Raw genomic sequence first — 22,634 nt, 5'->3', positions numbered from 1 at the left:
ACACTTGGAGCTAGCTGTCATTTGTCACACCAACTATAAATTCGGTCTTAAGGCCCGTCCACACGCAACGATCTGTCTGCGCAAATGTCTGCGCACATCACATCTGCGCAGACAGATCGTTGCGTGTGGACAGGAGATTTGCACCAGCTTGAGGTGTGTGCAAACCTGGAAGTTGGAGTTGGTTTGAGCGAAACCTTTCAAATCTGTGGGTTCAAACCGCATCTGCGCAGACAAGTTGGAGCGTGTGGACAGGAGATCGCCGCAAATCTGGCGCGAAACAGCTGTTTGCTCAGTCTAGTGTTTGTATTTGAGCGCACAGGGCATTAAAATGGCTGATACTCGGGTGATCTCGAGAGTTTGTAACTGAATTCATTGAAATATATAGAAACCACCCATGTTTGTGGAAGATTCAAAGTAAAGAATATAGTGACCGAGACAAAAAGACAGCAGCATACAATGTTCTAATTGAAAAATTGCGGGCAGTTGGCGCCTCGGCAAACAGAGAAACAGTAATTAAAAAAAAAAATTCGTTGCGGACTGTTTACCGAAAAGAGTTATCCAAACTTCAGAAATTTAGAAGATCTGGTGTAGGAGTAGATCAAGTATACCTGCCAACGTTATGGTATTTTGATCTGCTTGGCTTTCTTAGTGATCAAGAAACGCCAAGACCAAGCAGGAGTACAATTGAAGATGAAATTGGAGTGTCAATGTGCGAGTTAATGTAAAACAATATATTTCACATACGTTTATCAAAAGTTTATTGAAAAGAATATATTTGTGTGCAAACATAATAGAAAATTAACTGTTATTATAAAAAGAAACATGAATATACTTGTCCATGTTTTAGGTTCGCCCTGCAACTCTCGCAGTAAATTTACGTGAGAAAACTGCTTTCGCTTTAGCAGCCACTGTCTACACCATTTTGACCGCATTCTCTGTTTCCTGTGGTTGGTCTGAATGTTTCTTGCAACACAAGTTGCGAACCCAGACCACAACAGAACTTCCTCCATTTCTATATTTCAAAATAACTGAATTAAATTTTTGACGTTTACGGGGAGCGTAGTCGCTTGCCACTGATATTTCTTTTCTACACCGACAGATGGCGGGCGAGTAGTAGATTGGGGTTTGTGTCGTGTGAACACACCACATTTGCAGCGATCTTTTGCATGTACAGACATCTGCGCCGATGTCTGCGCAGACAGGTCGTTGCGTGTGGACCGGGCTTTAGTCATTTTGCAACCTCCTACAGTCATTCAGCTTCGACACCTGGTCGTACACCACAGCATCATCAGCAAGCAATTGCAGATTTCTGCACACACTATCCGCCAATCATCTAATATTTATGTAGAGAATAATAGCGGCTCTATTACACTTTCGTGGGGTACTGTTGACGGTACTCTTGTCTCTGTTCAAATTTGGGTGGATTATTAAGGGTCCAAACTGCTGAGATCATCGGTCCCTAGACTTACACGCTACTTAAACTAACTTATGCTAAGAACAACACACACACCCATGCCCGAGGGAGGACTCGACCTCCGGCGGGAGGGGCAGTGCAATCAGTGACATGACGCCTCTAAACGCGCGGCCACTCCGCACGGCACTCTTGTCTCTGATGAACACTCGCCGTCGAGGGTAACATACTGGGTTCTATAATTTAAGGATGACTTCGAGCCACTCACATATCTGTGAACCTATTCCATGTGCTCTTAGGTTCTTTAACAGGCTGTAATGGGACACCGTGTCAATCGCTCTCCGGAAATCTAGAAATATGGAATCTGCCTTTTTCCGTTCATCCATAGTTCACAATATATCATGTGAGAAAAGGGCAAGTTGAGTTTCGCACGAGCGATGGTTTCTAAAACCATGCTGATTCACGGACATAAGCTACGCGGTTCAACATGGTTCAAATGGCTCTGAGCACTACGGGACTTAACATCTGAGGTCATCAGTCCCCTAGACTTAGAACTACTTAAACCTAACTAACCTACGGACATCACACACATCCATGCCCGAGGCAGGATTCGACCCTGCGACCGTAGCAGCAGCACGGTTCCGGACTGAAGCTCCTAGAACCGCTCGGCCACAGCGGCCGGCACATAAGCTACTCAGTCTCAAGAAAATCTGTTATATTACAGCTGAGAATATGTTCAAGGATTATACAGCGAAACGATCTTACGGATATTAGTCAGTAATTTTGCGGGTCAGTTCTTTTGCCCTTCTTATATACAGAAGTCATCTGCGCTTTTTTTCCAGTCGCTTGGGACTTCGCGCTGGGCGAGAGATGCGCGATAAATACGAGCTAAGTAAGGGGCCAATGCTGCAGCATACTCTTGTAAAACCGAATTGGCATTCTATCCGGAATTGGTGATTTATTTGCATTCAAATATTAATACTATGTCGTCCATATGGGAGTATGTTCGACTGTCAAACGATGATACGTTTGTACGATTCTCCTGCGAGAACGATTTCTTGAACGCGAAATTAAAAACTGACTTTTGTTTTGCTATCAACAGCTGCCACACCAGACTGGTCAACAAATGACTGGATGGAAGCCTTAGACACACGTAGTGATTTTACATAGAACCATAATTTTCTGAGGTTCTCTGCCACATCTTTTTCTAAGCTATGACGGTGATAGTAGTTGTATGCTTCTGGCATAGATCTTTTCACAGACGAACGAATCTCTACCAACTTTTACTTTTCGTCATTTGATCGTTCTCTTTTGAACCGAGAATTTGTCCAAAAAATACATGAAAAATGGGTAAAAGAATACTGACATTTTATGTGTAATACGATGGCCGTTCAATAAGAAATGCGACATATGTATTTCTGCAAATAGGATTGCTATATTCAGGATTCCAGTACACCATATTGTTCTTCACTCTTCTTGACTACAAAGACCTATTTTTTTACTTAATGTCCTTTCAGTGCGAGCCCCTTACGCCATCTTACCGAAAGGGCCTGTATGCCCGCATGGTACCACTCCACTGGTCGACGTAGGAGCCAACGTCCTGCTGCAGCCATAATCTCCCCATCATCCACGCACTGCTTCCCACGCATTGGGAGGGCTGTAGGGTGTAGGGTATATGAAGAAAAACTGTCCAGTGAATTTTTGTGAGCTACTCTCGTGCGCGAAGACTTGTGTGAGGCCTTGCGTCTTTTATGGAGAAGGAGAATTTCGTTTACATTTTTGTGGTCACGAACACGCTGAAGTCGTTTCTTCAGTTTCCTGAGGGTAGCACAATACACTTTGGAGTTGATAGTTGCACCAAGATGGAGAACATCAATCAAAATAACCCCTTCAGAATCACAGAAGGCCGTCACCATGACTTCACTGACTGAGGGTGCGGCTTTGACCTTTTTCTTCGGAGGGGAGGTGGTGTGGCGCAACTCCATGGGTTGCCGTTTTGTTTCCAGTGCGAAGAGATGTTTCATCGGCAGGATTCGAACCTGCGACCGTAGTGGTCGTGCGGTTCCAGACTGAATCGAGTAGAACCGCTCGACCACAACGGCCGGCGCGAAAAACCAGGCGGGCACACGCTCATCTAGTGGAACGGTGGTGGTGGTGGTGGTTAGTGTTTAACGTCCCGTCGACAACGAGGTCATTAGAGACGGAGCGCAAGCTCGGGTTAGGGAAGGATTGGGAAGGAAATCGGCCGTGCCCTTTCAAAGGAACCATCCCGGCAGTTGCCTGAAACGATTTAGGGAAATCGCGGAAAACCTAAATCAGAATGGCCGGAGACGGGATTGAACCGTCGTCCTCCCGAATGCGAGTCCAGTGTGCTAACCACTGCGCCACCTCGCTCGGTTAGTGGAACGAGTGTCAACAGCACTATCATCAGAGACGTCCAGTTGTGCAGCAACGTCGATCACCTAGAATGATAGTGTCCGCACGTTCCAAGACTGAAAGAGTCGCAGCTGTGTGTTGGTGGTCGGCACGTGGGAGATCGGATAGGTTTGCGCGACATTGCAGTGGTGCTGACAGACGTCTCAACCAACGAGTCACCACGCTTTTGTGCACTGCTAGGTCTCCGCAGGATATCTGGAAGCCCTTATGAATATTTGCGATGCTCTCGTTTTCCTCCAAAAGAAACTCAATGACAGCTCTCTGCTTCGAACGTACCTCCGTCACGGACGCTATTTTGATGGCTACGCATAGCGCAGCAACCTATTGGATCTTCATGAAAAAATGGTGTCTGAAGCAGGTATATTTCACGATGTCCCTTAAAAAATTCTGCATTTATTCAACCGAAACTGACCGAGAAAAGTAATATATTGCATCACTTGAACATCCCTCGTGTTTAACCACACCTCATTTGACAAACGTCGGTGAGTATCTAATGAGAAAGATACAATGGTGGGGACTGAAGAGGCGTGAAGGTCTTTTTGTAGTTTCTACACCATTCTTGATAATGTCCATAAATTAACAGCCAGCCGTCCGCACCTCTGGTACAAATTTTCTCGCTTGGCGCCGGCAGCGCTAATTCGGATTACTTGGCTTGTCGCCGGCGGTTCTTGACTTTATCGGGAGATTATAAATTGTTATGATTTACTAATCTCATCATTGTTTCTCATAAGTTCTCAACCCTGCTCCCCTACTTTCATGAAATTTCGAAGATATACATACGTAAATAAATACAAAATTTTGTTTGTTTCATATAATTGTTTATTTGCATTGTCTTTGGTACTTAGTATTTCTCTTTAGTATGATATGCAGCAAAACAGTCTCCCAGATGTAACGCAACTCTACAAGACTTACACATTAAGTTTATTGTTCTTTTTCTTGTTTTTGTAACGTACATAGCAGTTTCTTCGTTTCCGTTTATTGGTTTCGGAAATACGTAGGCCTATTCCAGAATGAGATTTTCACTCTGCAGCGGAGTGTACGCTGATATGAAACTTCCTGACAGATTTAAACTGTGTGCCGGACCGAGACTCGAACTCTGGACCTTTGCCTTTTGCGGGCAAGTGGTCTACCATCTGAGCTACCTAAGCACGAAGGAGGTAGGAGACGAGTTACTGGCAGAAGTGAATCTGTGAGGACGAGGCGTGAGTCGTGCTTGGGTAGCTCAGATGGTAGAGCACTTGTCCGCGAAAGGCACAGGTCCCGAGTTCGAGTCTCGGTCCGGCACACAGTTTTAATCTGTCAGGAAGTTTCTTAGGCCTATTAGTTGGTGTTGTTTTACGTGACCGGAAAGTCTGTCAACCGGATCATGATGAGACGTACGCGATGAAGAGGCAACCTCCAAGTTTTGCTCCGCGCATTCATCGTAAATAATCGTATTGTCCCTTTCGTCTGCCATGATGAAAGGGCAGAAGTACGTATAAAAACAAAAACAAAAACTTGTTGACCTGACTAACTTATTGTTACCTCAACAAAAGACCAACAGAATTCAAAAGGTACTGAAGTCTGTCACCGGCCAGTGCTCGATGCCGTACTCACGACACGACTGTGGTGGCGCCGGCCACTGAGCGATGCTATGCACAAGACACCACTGTGGTGTTGGCGGCCGCTGATAGCTATTTCGCGTACGACACCACTGTGGTGTCGCCGGACGGCAGAAAATTTAAATAAATTATGGAATAGTTAGTTAATATTTCTGCAGTAACTGCAGATTAGTTTATGCCAAGATAAAAAATTCATTTAGACATTATTGGAAATGCACTATTTAATTTTGCAATGAACTTATTCTATTAAAAGTCAATTAATCTATTCAGATTGAAACTGAAACTAAATCACTTTGAATTAAACAGTTTAATTAGGAAAAATGAGTAACAAATGTTATTACAAATGAAGGAATTCCTCATATAGAAGTGTGATTTAAGTAATTTCAAAATCAGTGAAAAGATAAAATATGATGTTACAGAGAATGATCTGGAGAGGCTTGATAAAATTACATATAACACAGTTTTTAAGCGAATTTGTAAGCAAAGATAAAAATTGTTTGTATGCTAAATGTGGCCTTAGACTATGTGGAGTGAGTGATTATGTTATAGTTGTTGCACGTGCAACAGAAGTTTCCCATGTCTTCCAGCTACATAACTTTTCCCTCGTTTAGACGTTTGCCTTGAATTGTTACACCGTGGCGTCAGTGTTGGCGAATATTTACGAAATGTACACACAGTCATTCCGCGTGGACGGGGGACGCTGGAGTATGTAACTTCAGATTTAAAAACTCTGCGGACAAAAGCTTGCGAAAGCACATACAAGATACCGTTCCGACAGCGGTCTGTCAGAGGCACGTGTACTGCGTGTCTCTGCGGAACAGCCGGCCGAGTCGCCGGGCTGCGAAAAAGCCGCTCCTGGCCGTTCAAACACTTGCGTGCGTTTCACAAATTCAGCTGGCGGCGCGGTGTGCGGCCGGATGATAGCACGGGTGCTTATCCAGCTTCGGTTTACGGGTGACCACGCGCAGCTGCGCGCCGCTGCCAGTTTTACGGTCCATTTCGCATCTGGGCGGGAGCTGCGCCGGGCTTCACCCTATGTTTACTTTAGGGCGGCTGCCGCATCCCGGAGGACTTCCGCCTGCAAACAATCCCGTCAAATGCGTTAGACGCTCAATAATGTCTGCACGCAAACAAAGAACTGTCGCAGTGAATACCGTGCAACACGAGCTGCGCCGCAAAGCGAAAATCCTAAGGGAAGCCAGGAAACGGTGTCGGTCGATATGTTTGTACTGTACGGCATCCTGTTCAAAGGGACGTACGTAGTACGAGTGGTGTGTATTTACATTTTTGGGCGATATTTATTTCTGACAACAAAGAATATAACATCAGTCTCAAACATTATATTTTCCATCATACCTCACTCATTTAAATTGCTTGTTAGTACCCAATTACTTAACGAAGAGCTTCGTTTACAGTCACTTCCAGAGCGATAATTAATTCTGGAAACGGAGTTTACAACAACAGTCGCACACATAATAGTTTCCTGAAATCTCGTCAAATTAAAAAGCCAAATTATAAAAATAATGTGCTTGTAATGGAATGCTAGACTCGAATAAATCATTATGATGTACATTCTTCATCGATGCGAATCATGCATTTTGTCACTGTTATTGAGACTGGGGAGATAGGCTTCATACTTTTGTAGGATTCACTAAGCTACACGTACTACCCAGGTGGTATGGTCGGGGAGTACCACCATCTCAATGATTATGGTCAGACACGTCTGGGCCCTGGTTTACAAAACCTATGGCTGGTTAGAGCCACTAGTTCCCTATAACCGTTAACACTGGGTGTGCATCAGTGACTATCGCTGGACATGAATGCAGAAAGTTTTGTGACGCAATTAGTTCGGAGATTGCACATATCTTTCTAAATAAAGAAACAAATCACATTCTAAAACTGAATTACGTGCTAGGCTGGCTGTTTGGACGAAACAGTCGTTAGCTTCAAAATCTCAGGACACCTGTTGCACCTCACTTGCATTACGTTTGCTTAGGAAGCATGGGATTCACTTTCTTGCCGCTCGTGGCCATCACAGCAGAACAGAATTACTCTCAGTTTGATATCGGATGTTATCTGGAAAATAAAGGTCTCCCCACCGGTTCTCCATTACCAGGAACGTTATCAAATATCATCATAAGCGTTTTAATAGAATCAGTCATTTGAAACAATAGTTACACTAGGAAAGCAAAAAAATCATATGTTGGCACATTTTTTCTGAATGAGTAATATATCTACTAGACGAAACAGAAAAAAGACTAAGGAAATTTAAAACATTAATCCAAAAAGCACCTACAGAAACATAAAATATACATTCTAAAAGGAAACTGAGAGACAAACTTTCTCAACTTAAAAATAACAGAAAGAAAAATGTACAGTAAAATAAATATGTTCAGATATGTGTGAAATCTTATAGGACTTAACTGCTAAGGTCATCAGTCCTTAAGCTTACTGTTGTGTACATAGTTCCGCATAGTCAGCGCGTACACAACTTTCCCACTAGAGCACACCCCGCGAAGCACAACAGCGCAGTCGCAGCGCAAGTCCATCTCCGCACTACGAGATGGCGCTGTCTTAGAGACGGACCAAATTCTGCTTCCGCCGAGCCGCATATTAATATGTCTCGCAGCCAATGAGACTGCTGCTAACGTAGAACCTTTTCTCCTCACAGATCACACTCGCGCAGTGATACCTGAACGCTCGAGGTATTATAACGAGTGTACAGACCTCCAATTAGTCAGCCTGCATTTGTCTGCACCAGTCTGTACCGGTCTGCATTTGTCTGCACCAGTCTGTACCGGTCTGCATTAGTCTATACCAGTCTATAGTCAAGTTTGAGTGTGTACCTAGTAAGATTACCATATTCCTGTACATAGCCATGAAGATAAATGAATAGACACTTTGTCAAGTATCAGATATATGTGAGAATAAGATTAACGTACCAAGACCAAAGGAACATCAGATTGTCAATTGTAAACAGCATCCAGAATCAAGTTACGTAATGTCTATATTTTTATTATTTTAATAAATGTGTGTGAAAATTACTCAAGTTCTGTTTAAAGTTGGTCACCGTCAATCTGCTACTCTAAGCGTGCAAGTGGCATTTCTATCGTCTGACCTAACAGCAGAAGATGAACATGCCACGATAAGACCACGAGACATATTGCTGACACTCGCCTACTTCTTTAGAGTGACAAGTCAAATAATCTGATGGTGTGTGTACCGAAGGTCTTACACTACACACACCACAAAATCTTACAAGTCTTTACATAGCTATTAAAATTGACAGTTACAAATTTTGAGAACGCTCTCTATAAGGTTAGAAATCACTATGGGGCTAGGAGAAATCATTTTATACTTTTTAAATGTGATGTTAAAAGTCTTATAGTTTAAATAATTATTTTCCTGTTTTTAGTCTTGAGTGAGTGAAATATTTCAATCAATTTCAAACATTGTGATGAGATTCTGACAAAGACATGCGTTAAATTTCAGGTTTATTTGAGTTTCTCTTTACCTGACAGGACCCATGTATTGCTCCTTCGTACATACATCTCAGGAGAAGACCTCGATGGAAACAATAGAGTTTCTTGGGCTTACATGGAGGCTTCTCAGTAATCACTCTTTCTGCAAACCATTTGCGACTAGAAACGAAATAACAGTGGTACACAAAGTACCCTCTTCCCCACACCGGACAAGAAAGCTGGTTAATATTGCATTTTCATCCAGTTCTGAGCTAAGTTTAATGTATAGTGTTTCTAGCTCATCGGGAATTGTCAGTGGTAAACCAAGAACCCTCAGTCACACGCCAGGAGGATGGTTTAAAATCAATCGCAAAATCTGCATCGCCAAAAAAGCGACCTAATAAATATGTAGTGTGAAACATATATGCAAATGCGAAAATGAGATTTAACTCAAGTCGCTGAACAGACAAGAGACAAGGTTATCTATTTCATTCTTTATAGCTATAGACATATTACACTGACGTAAATACGTTGTACAATTATGGAATACGTTGAAAACTTAAATATGATGATTTTTATGGAGTCTGAATAGCTCCTGTATAGGAATCAATATGATTTACGCAAGCTTAGATTCTACAAAAGCCAGCGGCCTCAGTTTGTTCATGAGATCCATAGCCTGCAGATATCGTAATCATATTGAGTCGGTATATCTTGACTTTCAGAAAGCCTTCTGCATAATTCTACGCTGTTGATAGCAAACTAAGCATGAGAAAAAGAAATAACCGAACATATACGCGATTGGAGTGAAGAGTTTATAGCAAACGGAAATCAGTACGTTATTATTAATGGAGATTCATGTTCAAATTGCTCTGAGCACTATGGGAAGTCATCAGTGGCATAGAACTTAAAACTACTGAAACTTAACTAGCCTAAGGACGGCACACACATCCATGCCCGAGGCAGACAGAAGCGCCTAGAACCGCTCGGTCACAACGGCCGGCAATTCATATTCAGAAGCGTTAGGTAATGTGATAGAACAGCTACTTTTTTAAAACACACAACAATCACGTGGCAGACACCCTGTGTAGCTTTAAGAGCTTTTTCAGAGACGACGGGAGTGTATAAAGGGAAGGGACTTCGTTCAGATATTTTCGTGAAATTGAGTGAGTCTTGCACATTTTCTGAGCGCAGTAAAATGATTGGTGCCAGGCAACAAAAATAAACTCAATATAGCATGGGTGTTCCGAAGGCAAGACAGTAAGTTTTAGACGGCGCTTCAACAATTATTGATAACCGTCACGTATCTAAGAGTATCTGTCTGCAACGAATTGAACTGTAACGGCCACATAGGACCTGTCTAACCCAAGTACGTAAAACGTCACTTATAACACGGATTTGGGTTTAGGGTGGATACAGGAAAGATTAGAAGAAGAGCTTCGTTTATCAAGGTGTCCGTTTACACATTACCACAGAAATCCTCTACAAATATCTGTAGGCGACGCAACAAATAAGGTGCTGTCGATCTCGCAATCGTCACTCATAAAAGGCAGAGGGCCAACGTTTCAAAATTTGTGAAGAAACATGTCACTTCCTGAGCCACTCATCTCACGTAACGACCACTTTGGTAAAATGGTAACATTAGAGACATTCTAGCCCGTACAAGGGCGTGTCGACACTAACAACGCACCATGCTCATATGGAATAGCAAAGAAGGAAAGAAAATCTGGAGACCTTTTTTCCTAGTTCATATAACGTCCTGCATCTTGCAGAGTACAGATGCAGACGTTCTGTAAGTCGATCTTCTCCGCTCGCAAGTGATGATGATGTTTGGTTTGTAGGGCGCTCCATTTCTCGGTTATCAGCGCCCGTTCCAATCTCGCCACCATCACGAATAATTGTGAGGACAATACAAACACCCAGACCTCGAGCGGAGAAAGTTCCCAACCCGGCCGGGAACCGAACCCGGGGCCCCGTGATACACAGGTAGCAACGTTAGCCACTAGATTACGAGCTATGGACCCGCTCACAAGTAACGGGAGTCTATCAGGGGAATGTCTGGAAGAAAGAGTAGAACTATGTCAGCAGCTACACAACTTGTGTCGAAGACTCGTATTTAATCCCTTGTCATTTACAGGGTAGATCCTTTTCCAAGTGCTGCTACGTTTCCGAGTATCCTATTTTATTGAACTGAAAAGTAATTATTGTCTATAACAATTTAAAAACTTTCGTGCAATAGTAAATTTCATAATTATTCAGTTGCCTAGTTCCTTACATACACCACGTTTTTTTCTAAAAGTACAGTTAAAATTTCACCACAGAACAACTGCAAGGAGATGATCTAAATTGTTTTTCTTAAATGCTTTTCTTATGGAAATCCCAGCACAGTATAAAAGCTACATTTATAAAACTCGGGTTATTCGGAATGGTTTTCTAGCTAATGAACTTTAAGAGGTATAATTACTCTACAGTTTTGTGATTAACAGCGATGAATCAGTTTATAGAACCGTTTCGGGGACCTCACCCCATTTGCTGAGACATTTTTGCTGTACATAGTACAATTACAGTGCAAAGATGTACATTGATTCTCATAACTTGTGTGTGCTATAGTAAATAACTGGCTACCACTGTTCAAACCGTAACAGACATAGGAATCACATATTTCGTTTCAGCTATATACTATAAAGATGGTAATGCTGCTTGAGAGAGCAAAAAGTATTCAGAATAGAGAATAAAATCATCAGAAAACCATTTCCTTGACAGTATTTCCCAATCATTAAGCCAATACAAAAACTCATGTCCAAGTTAGTTGTGCTCAACCATTAATAATTGTTTACTTGCAATGATTATTAGCTTTCTGATTGAATAATGAGGATAGTAAGAGTAACTGAAAGCCAATTGTTGCTAAAGCGTTTTAATATGTCTTCTGTGTTATTCATATTACCAATAGAACCTTTCCATAGATACTTTTAGAGAAACGAAAAAATAGTCCAATAACTTAACCATTAGTACACAGTCACGGTCAAATCTCATTTCTTTCACAAGAGTAACACTATTGGTGTATTGCTAATGTAGTAGCAAGAACCTGTAGTGTTTCACTTGCCGACAGTGACAGGACTAATACTATGGTTAGAAGAGAGGGTTATACTTATCGCCGCATGACAGGAGAGCCTTTAAGATTTTGCTCAGTTAAATACAGATTACAGCAGAAGTACTAAGCGTGAAAGAAACATATAACGAACTGATGTGTCGGCAGCTGGGCCAACACCTTGTAGATAGAGGTGGCTTAAAGGGCACGCGAGACTAACGCAGACGGGCGTGAAGTACTGGAACAGGATACGTAATTAATGCTATGAAGAAATGAACGGAGCATCTCATATACTTATCTTTAATGTCTTCTGGTACATCTCTATGGTGAACAAAAGTGAGACTCTAATTACAATCACTGTAAGGCTAATGGCGCCTTGCTAGTTCGTAGCCATTAACTTAGCTGAAGGCTATTCTGTCTCTCGGCTAATGAGAGAGAAAGGCTTCGTACGTCTAGTCGCTAGCTCTGTCGTCCGTACAACTGGGCTGAGTTCGAGTCAGTCTCTCGAGACCTGCCTTGTGGTGGCGCTAGGTTTGCGATCACACAGTGGCGACACGCGGGTCCGACATGTACTATAGGACCGCGGCCGATTTAAGCTACCACCTAGCACGTGTGGTGTCTGGCTGTGACACCACACGAAAAACTTCAATAAGACAAATAATAGCAAATAATATGGGAGTTTAGAACATGAACTGTAATTCACATTCAGCGTTAAAATAGATACAAAAGCAGTAGTAGATCAAAGCGAGCGAAACGACAGAGTACAGGGCGTACCGAGAAACATCATGGAAGACGGTAGCAGTTACCGAAATGAATACACATGTGGCGATACAGAACGGCAGTTGGCTTACTTGGAATACCACGCTTACGTAAGTGATCAGATTAAGATACCGAGCCTGTCACAAAGAAAACAGGAAATGAAGGACGGAATAAATGAGAAGAACTGGGTGGAAGTTAGAGGTTAGGTGAATGAATGGGTTGACATGTTCAGGCAGACACATACATAGAGAAATAACCATTCGAAGCAAATGAGGTAGAATCAGTACATGAAGATACGGTTGAGCAGGGCAGTGAGAGACCTTTTAACATCAATGATCGGCAAAAATTTTTATCTACACAAATTAAAGCACAAGATAATAGCAACTAAACTTAAAATAGTAGCCATGAGAATAAATTAGAAACACGGGCATTAGTATCGATTAGCAACTCAAGACACAAGCAGGTAACATTAGCAGCTAGATTATGGCACAAGTTAGAGGCCTTGAGGATCGAATGAAAGCACATGGTCATAAAACCATTCAGGAGACTGACAAAGTAGAGAAAAAGCAGGCGTTTTGAGTAACAAAATTAAGGACATTAAAACCGAATTAGAGAACATAAATACTAATGTTGCCACTATTTAGGGCAGATCAATCATATAAATTAAAGGTTCGTTACAGAAACCATAAAGATCCAACGAACAGTGGAACATATAGTACTAATGAAAGTGGAAGAAAAAGTTTTCGATCTGAAAACTGAAATTGCTGACGAATGAAGAAATGAAATATCACATTTGAGAATGGCAGTACCTGATTCTGAAAAGGTAAACAAACAACAATTTGAGAACAGAAGTCTGATCAAAACATTTCGCATATTCCCGGCAATGTCTATTGCGGCGGCGCGGTTCTTTCCGTCCCTTTACGACGGACCTACACCTACCTGTGAACATTGCCTCAGCAGATCATCAGTAGGAAAGCCGAGTGAAACCTACTGTACTTCGACGTGAACCAGGCTGCAATTAAAGTCACTAATCTACGTTTCGGGAGAAACACGAAATGAAAGGTTGGAAATTTTGTCCTCAATTAATATATTCTGAAACTTAGGTGAACAAGTATCACTGCCAAGCCAGTGCTAGTCTTACCACTGTCACTCACAATACCTTTCACTCACGTTAGCAAGTTTATGGTGTTGCATTTCCCGAAAACGTAATAGCTATAAAAATACTGATTGTTTTTGATTGAGAATGTTCGCCAAATATTAAGTCTGTCGGTACCAAATGCAGCCACAGTTTTTAGCCACCGACCTGCTCAATACGCCACGCGGAATATATGTCTTATCTCGTCACAAAATTCACTTAAAAATTCCGAAATTTCTACACACACATCGGAATAATTGTGCCGTCACTTTCCACCACTTTTGATGTATGAAACACTGCTAGATGCAGCAACTTATCATTTCCATCGGAACTACTACCACCCACGTCCGATCTGTTTCATGGCTAGGCTCCCACCCTTTTCTACAATACTCTCAGTCTTCTCTACCAGCGCTGGCCGGAGTGGCCGTGCGGTTCTGGGCGCTACAGTCTAGAACCGAGCGACCACTACGGTCGCTGGTTCGAATCCTGCCTCGGGCATGGATGTGTGTGATGTCCTTAGGTTAGTTAGGTTTAATTAGCTCTAAGTTCTAGGCGACTGATGACCTCATAAATTAAGCCGCATAGTGCTCAGAGCCATTTGAACCATTTTTTTTTCTCTACCAGCAGAGAAAAGCGCGCGAAGAATATTGCTTTACCATTGGTCAGTTTACTCAACAGCCAATAGCAAAACAACACTCTCCCTCGTCAGTCCGCGCTTTTCATCAATAACCAATGGCAAAATAGTAAACCTCAAGACTGCACCTTTTACCGACGTAATTATCTAATATGCTGAAGTTTTGTTTAAGCATAAAGTTATTTACTATTTTTATTTATACTGAATTAACTTTCCCTTCACCATAAACGTACTTTACAAATCTATTCTACAAAAATCCCCTTTGTCCATATCCATACTTCTTCGAAATGTTCTCACACTATATCCTACTACATAAGTCGTTAAACAATTATCTCCATATTGACATTAATCCACACTCACGCATCATTCATACTGCTAAAACACATTTATAACATTTTACATACATAAAAAGACATATAACACTTTATGAAAATACTAGAACAGTTTATGAAAAAGATTCAATTACTTTAGTGCGCTCTAGTGGGCACAATCGAAACTAAAATCACAGTCCCCCTATCCAATACTGTCCTCTATCGTCTGATACATAAACTACTTGCGCGTCCAGTCTCGCGCCACCATCTGTCACTTTGCAGCTCTGAGACACATCTCCCACTTAACCGCCTCCTAGGCAGGATCGTTATACGGCGCTACGCCTCACTATGATCTTGAACAAAAAATTAGAGAGAGGCCTAATTCTGTAGACTTGCTGGTACCCACTGGATTCCTTGAAAAATTACAAAATGATTTCATCCTGGATATCGAACACTTCACGAAAAGATTAACGTAATTATCAGTGCATTAGCTGATTATGGAAAAGGATGGGGACTACATCTGAAAAAAGATTAGATGACTTTCATTGAATTTAAGCAAAAATTTACCGAAAACCACTGGTCAGAACAATTCACAATGGCCAGATTGTATGACAATCAGAAACACCATGAAAAATTTTTGCGGATCACGGTACGGAAAAGTGACACTTAAGGAATAGAAGATTGGAATTCGAAATTATGTCGAAGCTATGGAAGACACTTCCAGAAGATTCGAAGAGGTACGTAGGAAGCAATAATAAAAAGCTTTTATGCGTTTCTAGAAAGAGAAGATGAAGATTGTCGGCGAGGAAATCGCTATTACCTTCACAATACTAGCAACGACAGAGGTAAACACAGCGACTGTGAACAGAATTGCGACTATAGATATCACGTTAATGTGGTTCAACGAGGTAGGGGTAGAGGCCGGTGTACTTCAGCCACTCGCAGAAGAGGATTTGCACCACGACGATACCACAATACCAACAACGTGGAAAACTGAGGACCGCATATGCTGCTGGCCAAACTAACGCGGACACAATTTTGCGGCCTGAACGTAAGAAACAGAACAGGCGTAGACATAATGAAGTAAGTACACGAGAGAGCATCGCAGGCCGCTGCAAGTGAAGTGATAGGTGTGTTCAGGAATAAGTACGGCAGGCAGGAAATGAACGAGTATTACCTTGCCTACACAGTGCCCACCATCAAACAATAAATCCGATCAATCAGCTGACCTTATGGAAGCTGTAGTTACGACAGCAGGACTAAATGAAAATGCCATAGAAGACTATAATGAACCTGCTTCGTTAGATAACGATGCCGTAACTATAGAAAGCGTGACATATTCATAAGCGAGGAAGATCCGGTGACAACAATTTAAATAATGACGTAATATGCAAAAGTGAGTTGTCAAGGATTGCTAATTCGTGCCAGCGGATCGATGATAAGTGCCAGTGTCTAAAGCAGTGCGAGTGGGATAATGTGAAGAGAAATTATGCAACTAGAAGATTAGGTGGTAGGTAAAGGAGGAAGAGACTTCCAGAATAGGACGTGGCTGGATAGTAATGAATAAATGGAAGTATGTAACAGTGCACAGAATTCACGAGCAGCAGTTGGTTAATAATTTGCTTCGAAAACGGAATCCTAAAATTAAAGACATGTTCGAGTATAGCACCACAAAGGCAGAGAACTCGGCGTATGCATTAATGAGGGCAGAGTAAAGTGTGAAAAGCGAAAGAAAAAAAACCACCTACTAGAAACTTAATGGAAGGCTGGAAAAAGTAGTAAAAATGTGTGGAAAGGCGACATCAGGACTTATTTGAAAGCAATCGCCAAAAATTTGAATAAATTCAATGGCCAAGTGTTGCGTGATGTATTTGAAAAATTTACAAAATGTAAATAGTAACTTACTTATTAATAAAGTAAACTATTGATAAGTATATTAGCTAGTTTTAAACACGCCCAAATGTCAATTTACGTTGGCCATTTAGTCACTGCGAAGCGTGGATAAACTGTGAGAGGAGTCGGTTAATTACGTAGACAGAACATGATCACTTCCTGGATAAAACGACATTTGATGTACGGAATACCGTGACTGAGTCTTTGATAATATACACTCCTGGAAATGGAAAAAAGAACACATTGACACCGGTGTGTCAGACCCACCATACTTGCTCCGGACACTGCGAGAGGGCTGTACAAGCAATGATCACACGCACGGCACAGCGGACACACCAGGAACCGCGGTGTTGGCCGTCGAATGGCGCTAGCTGCGCAGCATTTGTGCACCGCCGCCGTCAGTGTCAGCCAGTTTGCCGTGGCATACGGAGCTCCATCGCAGTCTTTAACACTGGTAGCATGCCGCGACAGCGTGGACGTGAACCGTATGTGCAGTTGACGGACTTTGAGCGAGGGCGTATAGTGGGCATGCGGGAGGCCGGGTGGACGTACCGCCGAATTGCTCAACACGTGGGGCGTGAGGTCTCCACAGTACATCGATGTTGTCGCCAGTGGTCGGCGGAAGGTGCACGTGCCCGTCGACCTGGGACCGGACCGCAGCGACGCACGGATGCACGCCAAGACTGTAGGATCCTACGCAGTGCCTTAGGGGACCGCACCGCCACTTCCCAGCAAATTAGGGACACTGTTGCTCCTGGGGTATCGGCGAGGACCATTCGCAACCTTCTCCATGAAGCTGGGCTACGGTCCCGCACACCGTTAGGCCGTCTTCCGCTCACGCCCCAACATCGTGCAGCCCGCCTCCAGTGGTGTCGCGACAGGCGTGAATGGAGGGACGAATGGAGACGTGTCGTCTTCAGCGATGAGAGTCGCTTCTGCCTTGGTGCCAATGATGGTCGTATGCGTGTTTGGCGCCGTGCAGGTGAGCGCCACAATCAGGACTGCATACGACCGAGGCACACAGGGCCAACACCCGGCATCATGGTGTGGGGAGCGATCTCCTACACTGGCCGTACACCACTGGTGATCGTCGAGGGGACACTGAATAGTGCACGGTACATCCAAACCGTCATCGAACCCATCGTTCTACCATTCCTAGACCGGCAAGGGAACTTGCTGTTCAAACAGGACAATGCACGTCCGCATGTATCCCGTGCCACCCAACGTGCTCTAGAAGGTGTAAGTCAACTACCCTGGCCAGCAAGATCTCCGGATCTGTGCCCCATTGAGCATGTTTGGGACTGGATGAAGCGTCGTCTCACGCGGTCTGCACGTCCAGCACGAACGCTGGTCCAACTGAGGCGCCAGGTGGAAATGGCATGGCAAGCCGTTCCACAGGACTACATCCAGCATCTCTACGATCGTCTCCATGGGAGAATAGCAGCCTGCATTGCTGCGAAAGGTGGATATACACTGTACTAGTGCCGACATTGTGCATGCTCTGTTGCCTGTGTCTATGTGCCTGTGGTTCTGTCAGTGTGATCATGTGATGTATCTGACCCCAGGAATGTGTCAATAAAGTTTCCCCTTCCTGGGACAATGAATTCACGGTGTTCTTATTTCAATTTCCAGGAGTGTATTTAATTTTCTCTCTGACGCAGTCACGAACGTTTACTTATGATCTTCGGAAAGAACGATAGTCATAAAAACCAAATTACAAACATTTAATTTAAAAATCGTATCTATTTAGCTTGACAAAAGTATTTTTTAAATAAATATAAGATAAAATATGTTTCATAATTGTTATGGTGGGCTACATTTAATGTAAAACACATATTATACGTTGTCAAACAATAAACTGGTAGCCAAGATCGCAGGTATTCTTTTTATTCCATGATTACCGGTTTCGGCGGAACTAAAGCCGCCATCATCGGATCTTAGGACACATACAGGTTACAACATCAAGGCAAACGCAAAGCCTGTTATCAGGCTCTGCGTTTGCCGTGATGTTGTAACCTGTATGTGTCCTAAGATCCGATGATGGCGGCTTTAGTTCCACCGAAACCGATAATCATGGAATAAAAATAATTCCTGCGATCTTGGCTACCAGTTTATTGTTTTACAAGCATCTACATCTCCCCACATGAGCACAATGTGCTCCCTACTAAATATACGTTGTCATACTAATTAAAAGGTCAGGGTAATCAGAGTAACCCAATATACGATTTATAAAAATACTTACTGTAGCAACAAAACGGCATTAGGTTTACATTTGGACAAGGAGACATTTAACATAGGTAGCATTAAACAGCAAACGGAAATGATGCACAAAACAGAAAAAGGCAGACATCTCTACGATTGAAATCTACGTTGCAAAAGGAAAGGAGCAAAAGTGATTTGCTGCAAATGCGTACCGGTACTTTAAGATTTATGATGATCGGCTCCGCTAAGCCACATACTCCGGTTTATATCTGTTGGGAGTCGTTTAGTGTCCGCAGTGAGGTGATGGCCGCACTGTCCCAGCCACTTTGACGTCGTCATGCAAATGATCAGCAGCGTTAACATCCTGCTGCTGGAAGAACAGCGCTACCAGTGTTCTAACGCTCTACGATACGAGTTTGAGTGACATGGTATCCCTGGCAGTGCATCATTACATGATTTTTCATTTTAAAGAAGAATTTTAACTTTAAAACGGCTAGATCAAATGTAATCATGTAATGATGCACTGCCATCAAAATGGCCCTGAGCACTATGGGACTTAACATCTGAGCTCATCAGTCATGTCACGACCTCACGTATCCCTGATACGTCTAGATACGACTCTGTCAAGTGACACGGACGTAAACGTTCTGTCTGATGACCTGCATCCATTCATGTCCATTGTGCATTCCGACGGACTTAAGCAATTTCCAGCAGGACGGCGAGACACCCCACACGTCCAGAATTGCTACAGAATGGCTTCAGGAACACCCTTCTGCGTTTAAACACTCCCACTGAAAACCAACCTCCACAGACATGAACATTATTTTGCGCACCTGGGACGTCTTGCAATGTGCTTTTTAAAACAGATCTCCAGCCCCTCGTACTCTTAGGGATTTATGGATAGCCCTGCATTATTCATGGTGTCATTTCCCTCCAGCACTACTTCAGACATTAGTCGAGTCTATACTACGTCTTGTTGCGGCAGTTCTGCGTACTCGCAGGGGCCCTGCACGATATTAGGCTGACTGAACGACACAAAGCTTTAAACCTCGCCAGGATCCGTCTACATTGAAAATGAATCGTTAGTGAAACGTGTTGCCTGGTCGGACGAGTCTCGTTTGAAATTGTATCGAGCGGATGGATGTGTACGGGTATGAAGGAAACATCATGAAACCATGGACCCTGCATGTGAGCAGGTGACAGGTCAAGCTGGTGTAGGCTCTATAATGGTGTTCGCCTTCCCCGCGCACTCTACTAGAGTGGAAGGACAGAAATTGTCAGAAAGGAGTTTTATGAACCCTCTGTCAGGCACTAGGCGCTAGGAGCTGCCTTCCTTCTACTTTTTCAATGTCCTCCTTCAGTCGTCTCTGGTAAGGATACGGTACCGCACAGTAATATTCCAGCAGAAGACGGACAACCGTAGTTTAGACAGCCTCTTTAATCGATTTGTTTGGTCTTCTAAGCGACTGCCAATTTTTAAACGCAGCGTTTGATTCGCCTTAGCATAAATTTACTCATGTGATCGTTCCAAGTACATGTGTTCGTAACAGCAATTCTTAGGTATTTAGTTGAATTGAGAGCTGTGTGGTTTATCGTGTAACAGAAATATGACATTATGTTTGAGCTCAGAATATTTCTAAGATTTTACAACAAACAGATATCAAGGATATTGGACAGTAGTTTTGTGGATCTCTTCTACTACCCTTCTTGTAGACGGGTGTGACCTGTGTATCTTTCCAAGAATTGGGAACTGTTTTCTGTTAGCGGGATCTACGACAGATGATAGTTAGAAAAGGGACTAACTCAGCCACACATTCAGTATAGAATCCGATAGGGATTCCATCGGGGTCTGGAACTCCGACCAATTTAAACGATTTCAGTTGTTTTTCAACACGGCGGAGCGTAATAATTACTTAATTCATCTTTTCAGTGATGCGAGGATTAAACTGGGGCATTTCTCTTAGGTTTTCCTTTGTAAAGGAACATTTGAGAACGGAGTTAAGAATTTCTGCTTTTGCTTTGCTACCTTCAATTTCACTTCCTGTCTTATTCGCTAGAGACTGGACACTAACTTCGGTGCCACTAACAGCCTTTACATACGACCAGGACTTCTTTGGGTTTCATGAAAGCTCACTTGACAGTATTCTGCTACGGTAGTCATTGAAGGCATCACGCATTGTTCTCTTGATAGGCAAGCGCGTTTCATTCAACTTCTCCCTATCTATAGCCATCCGCATTGTTTTACACCTATGGTGCAGTAATCTCTGTTTCCTTAGAGGTTTCTTTACAGTGGCTGTGTACCATGGATGTTCCTTCACATTATAAACTGTTCTACCGGATACTTATCTATCTAGTGCATGTTCAACTATGTTTTTTAAACTTGAGCCAGAGTTCCTCTACATGCTTCTGCGCTGCGCTGAAAGTTTTAAGTTCCTTATTGAGATAGGACACTACAGATATTTTATCTAATTTACTGAACATATATATATGTTTCTGCTTGTTTTAGTTGTTTATTGTACTTTGGTTATCACTGTTGCCACAACCGCGTCATGGTCACTGAGACCAATTTCGGCGTGGACATCCTCAAAGAGGTCAGCTATATTTGTTGCCATCCAACATATTTCCATCATGAGTGGGGTTCCAAATTATCTCTTCTAGTCAGTTTTAAAAGCACGCATTTAGTACAGTATGTGAGGAATCGCGTTGCGAAGTCGGAGTGCACGAATTTTTCTTCACCCTGTATACTGTATTGTTTCTCTGTCAGTATTCTGTTTCTCGTTGATTCCTTAAGTAATGTTAAACTTCTGTTCTGCTAGAGGATATCGTAAGTCATACATCAGACTGCGAAGTCTTACGACGAAATTAAAAGACGTTCTCTTCCATTACACGAATCGAATAACGTATTGGATATCTATGGCGGCAATATAAATTGTCCATGTCTGAAGAATGTTGTCTTCTGTGCCTATATTATATTTGGTCTGATGAACTATTCTTTTACTATGATTTTAACTGTGTATAATTATTGTATTGTGTTACTGTCCCGCCTAGAGGTGATCTACTCAAGTGAATTACGGAACATGGATCTCAGCGAGGAAAGAAAATTTATTTTCTCCTCTTAACACGTAATGATGGTGAAATGTAGTGGGTTACACGAAGAGAAACAAAAAGAAGTATTTGTATAGCAAGCGCCAGCAGACAACTAGTCTGATCACGACCCACAGATCGAAACATCGAAATTCCGTGATAGGGAGCAGTACAATAATCGACAGTATCCAGTGATTCAGACCTCATCCCTTTCATCTGTATGCAAACTTCGCCACACACCGACATCTGCATACGAGATTCGCCACACCGCACCAGACTGAGCGCTCATGCATGTACAAATTAACACACAGCATTTCAACGAATGCCGACAGCCTCGCGACCAGTGGGAGTGCTATCGGCAGCTTTCCACCCGGGACCTGGGAAATCACTCGCTGGTAGTACCTTAGACAGAACGCAGTGTCACAAACGCTGTCGCTTGGAATCCCAACAGCTCAGTTAGCAGCCCAGACCAATACAGTAGCGGAATAAGCACAGTGTGCCACTAAGAAATTTTACGCCGAAGAATTAACCTGTTGGGGCAACAGTTCCTACACATTTGGCCACCAGCTTCCTAGATGGAATAGCCTTAACGCTGAACACACGGCTTGCATCTGTTAAGTAT

This window comes from Schistocerca nitens, chromosome 3 (assembly GCF_023898315.1).
Source record: "Schistocerca nitens isolate TAMUIC-IGC-003100 chromosome 3, iqSchNite1.1, whole genome shotgun sequence".
In the NCBI taxonomy this organism is placed as follows: domain Eukaryota; kingdom Metazoa; phylum Arthropoda; class Insecta; order Orthoptera; family Acrididae; genus Schistocerca; species Schistocerca nitens.
Note: the sequence above shows the minus strand (reverse complement) of the source record.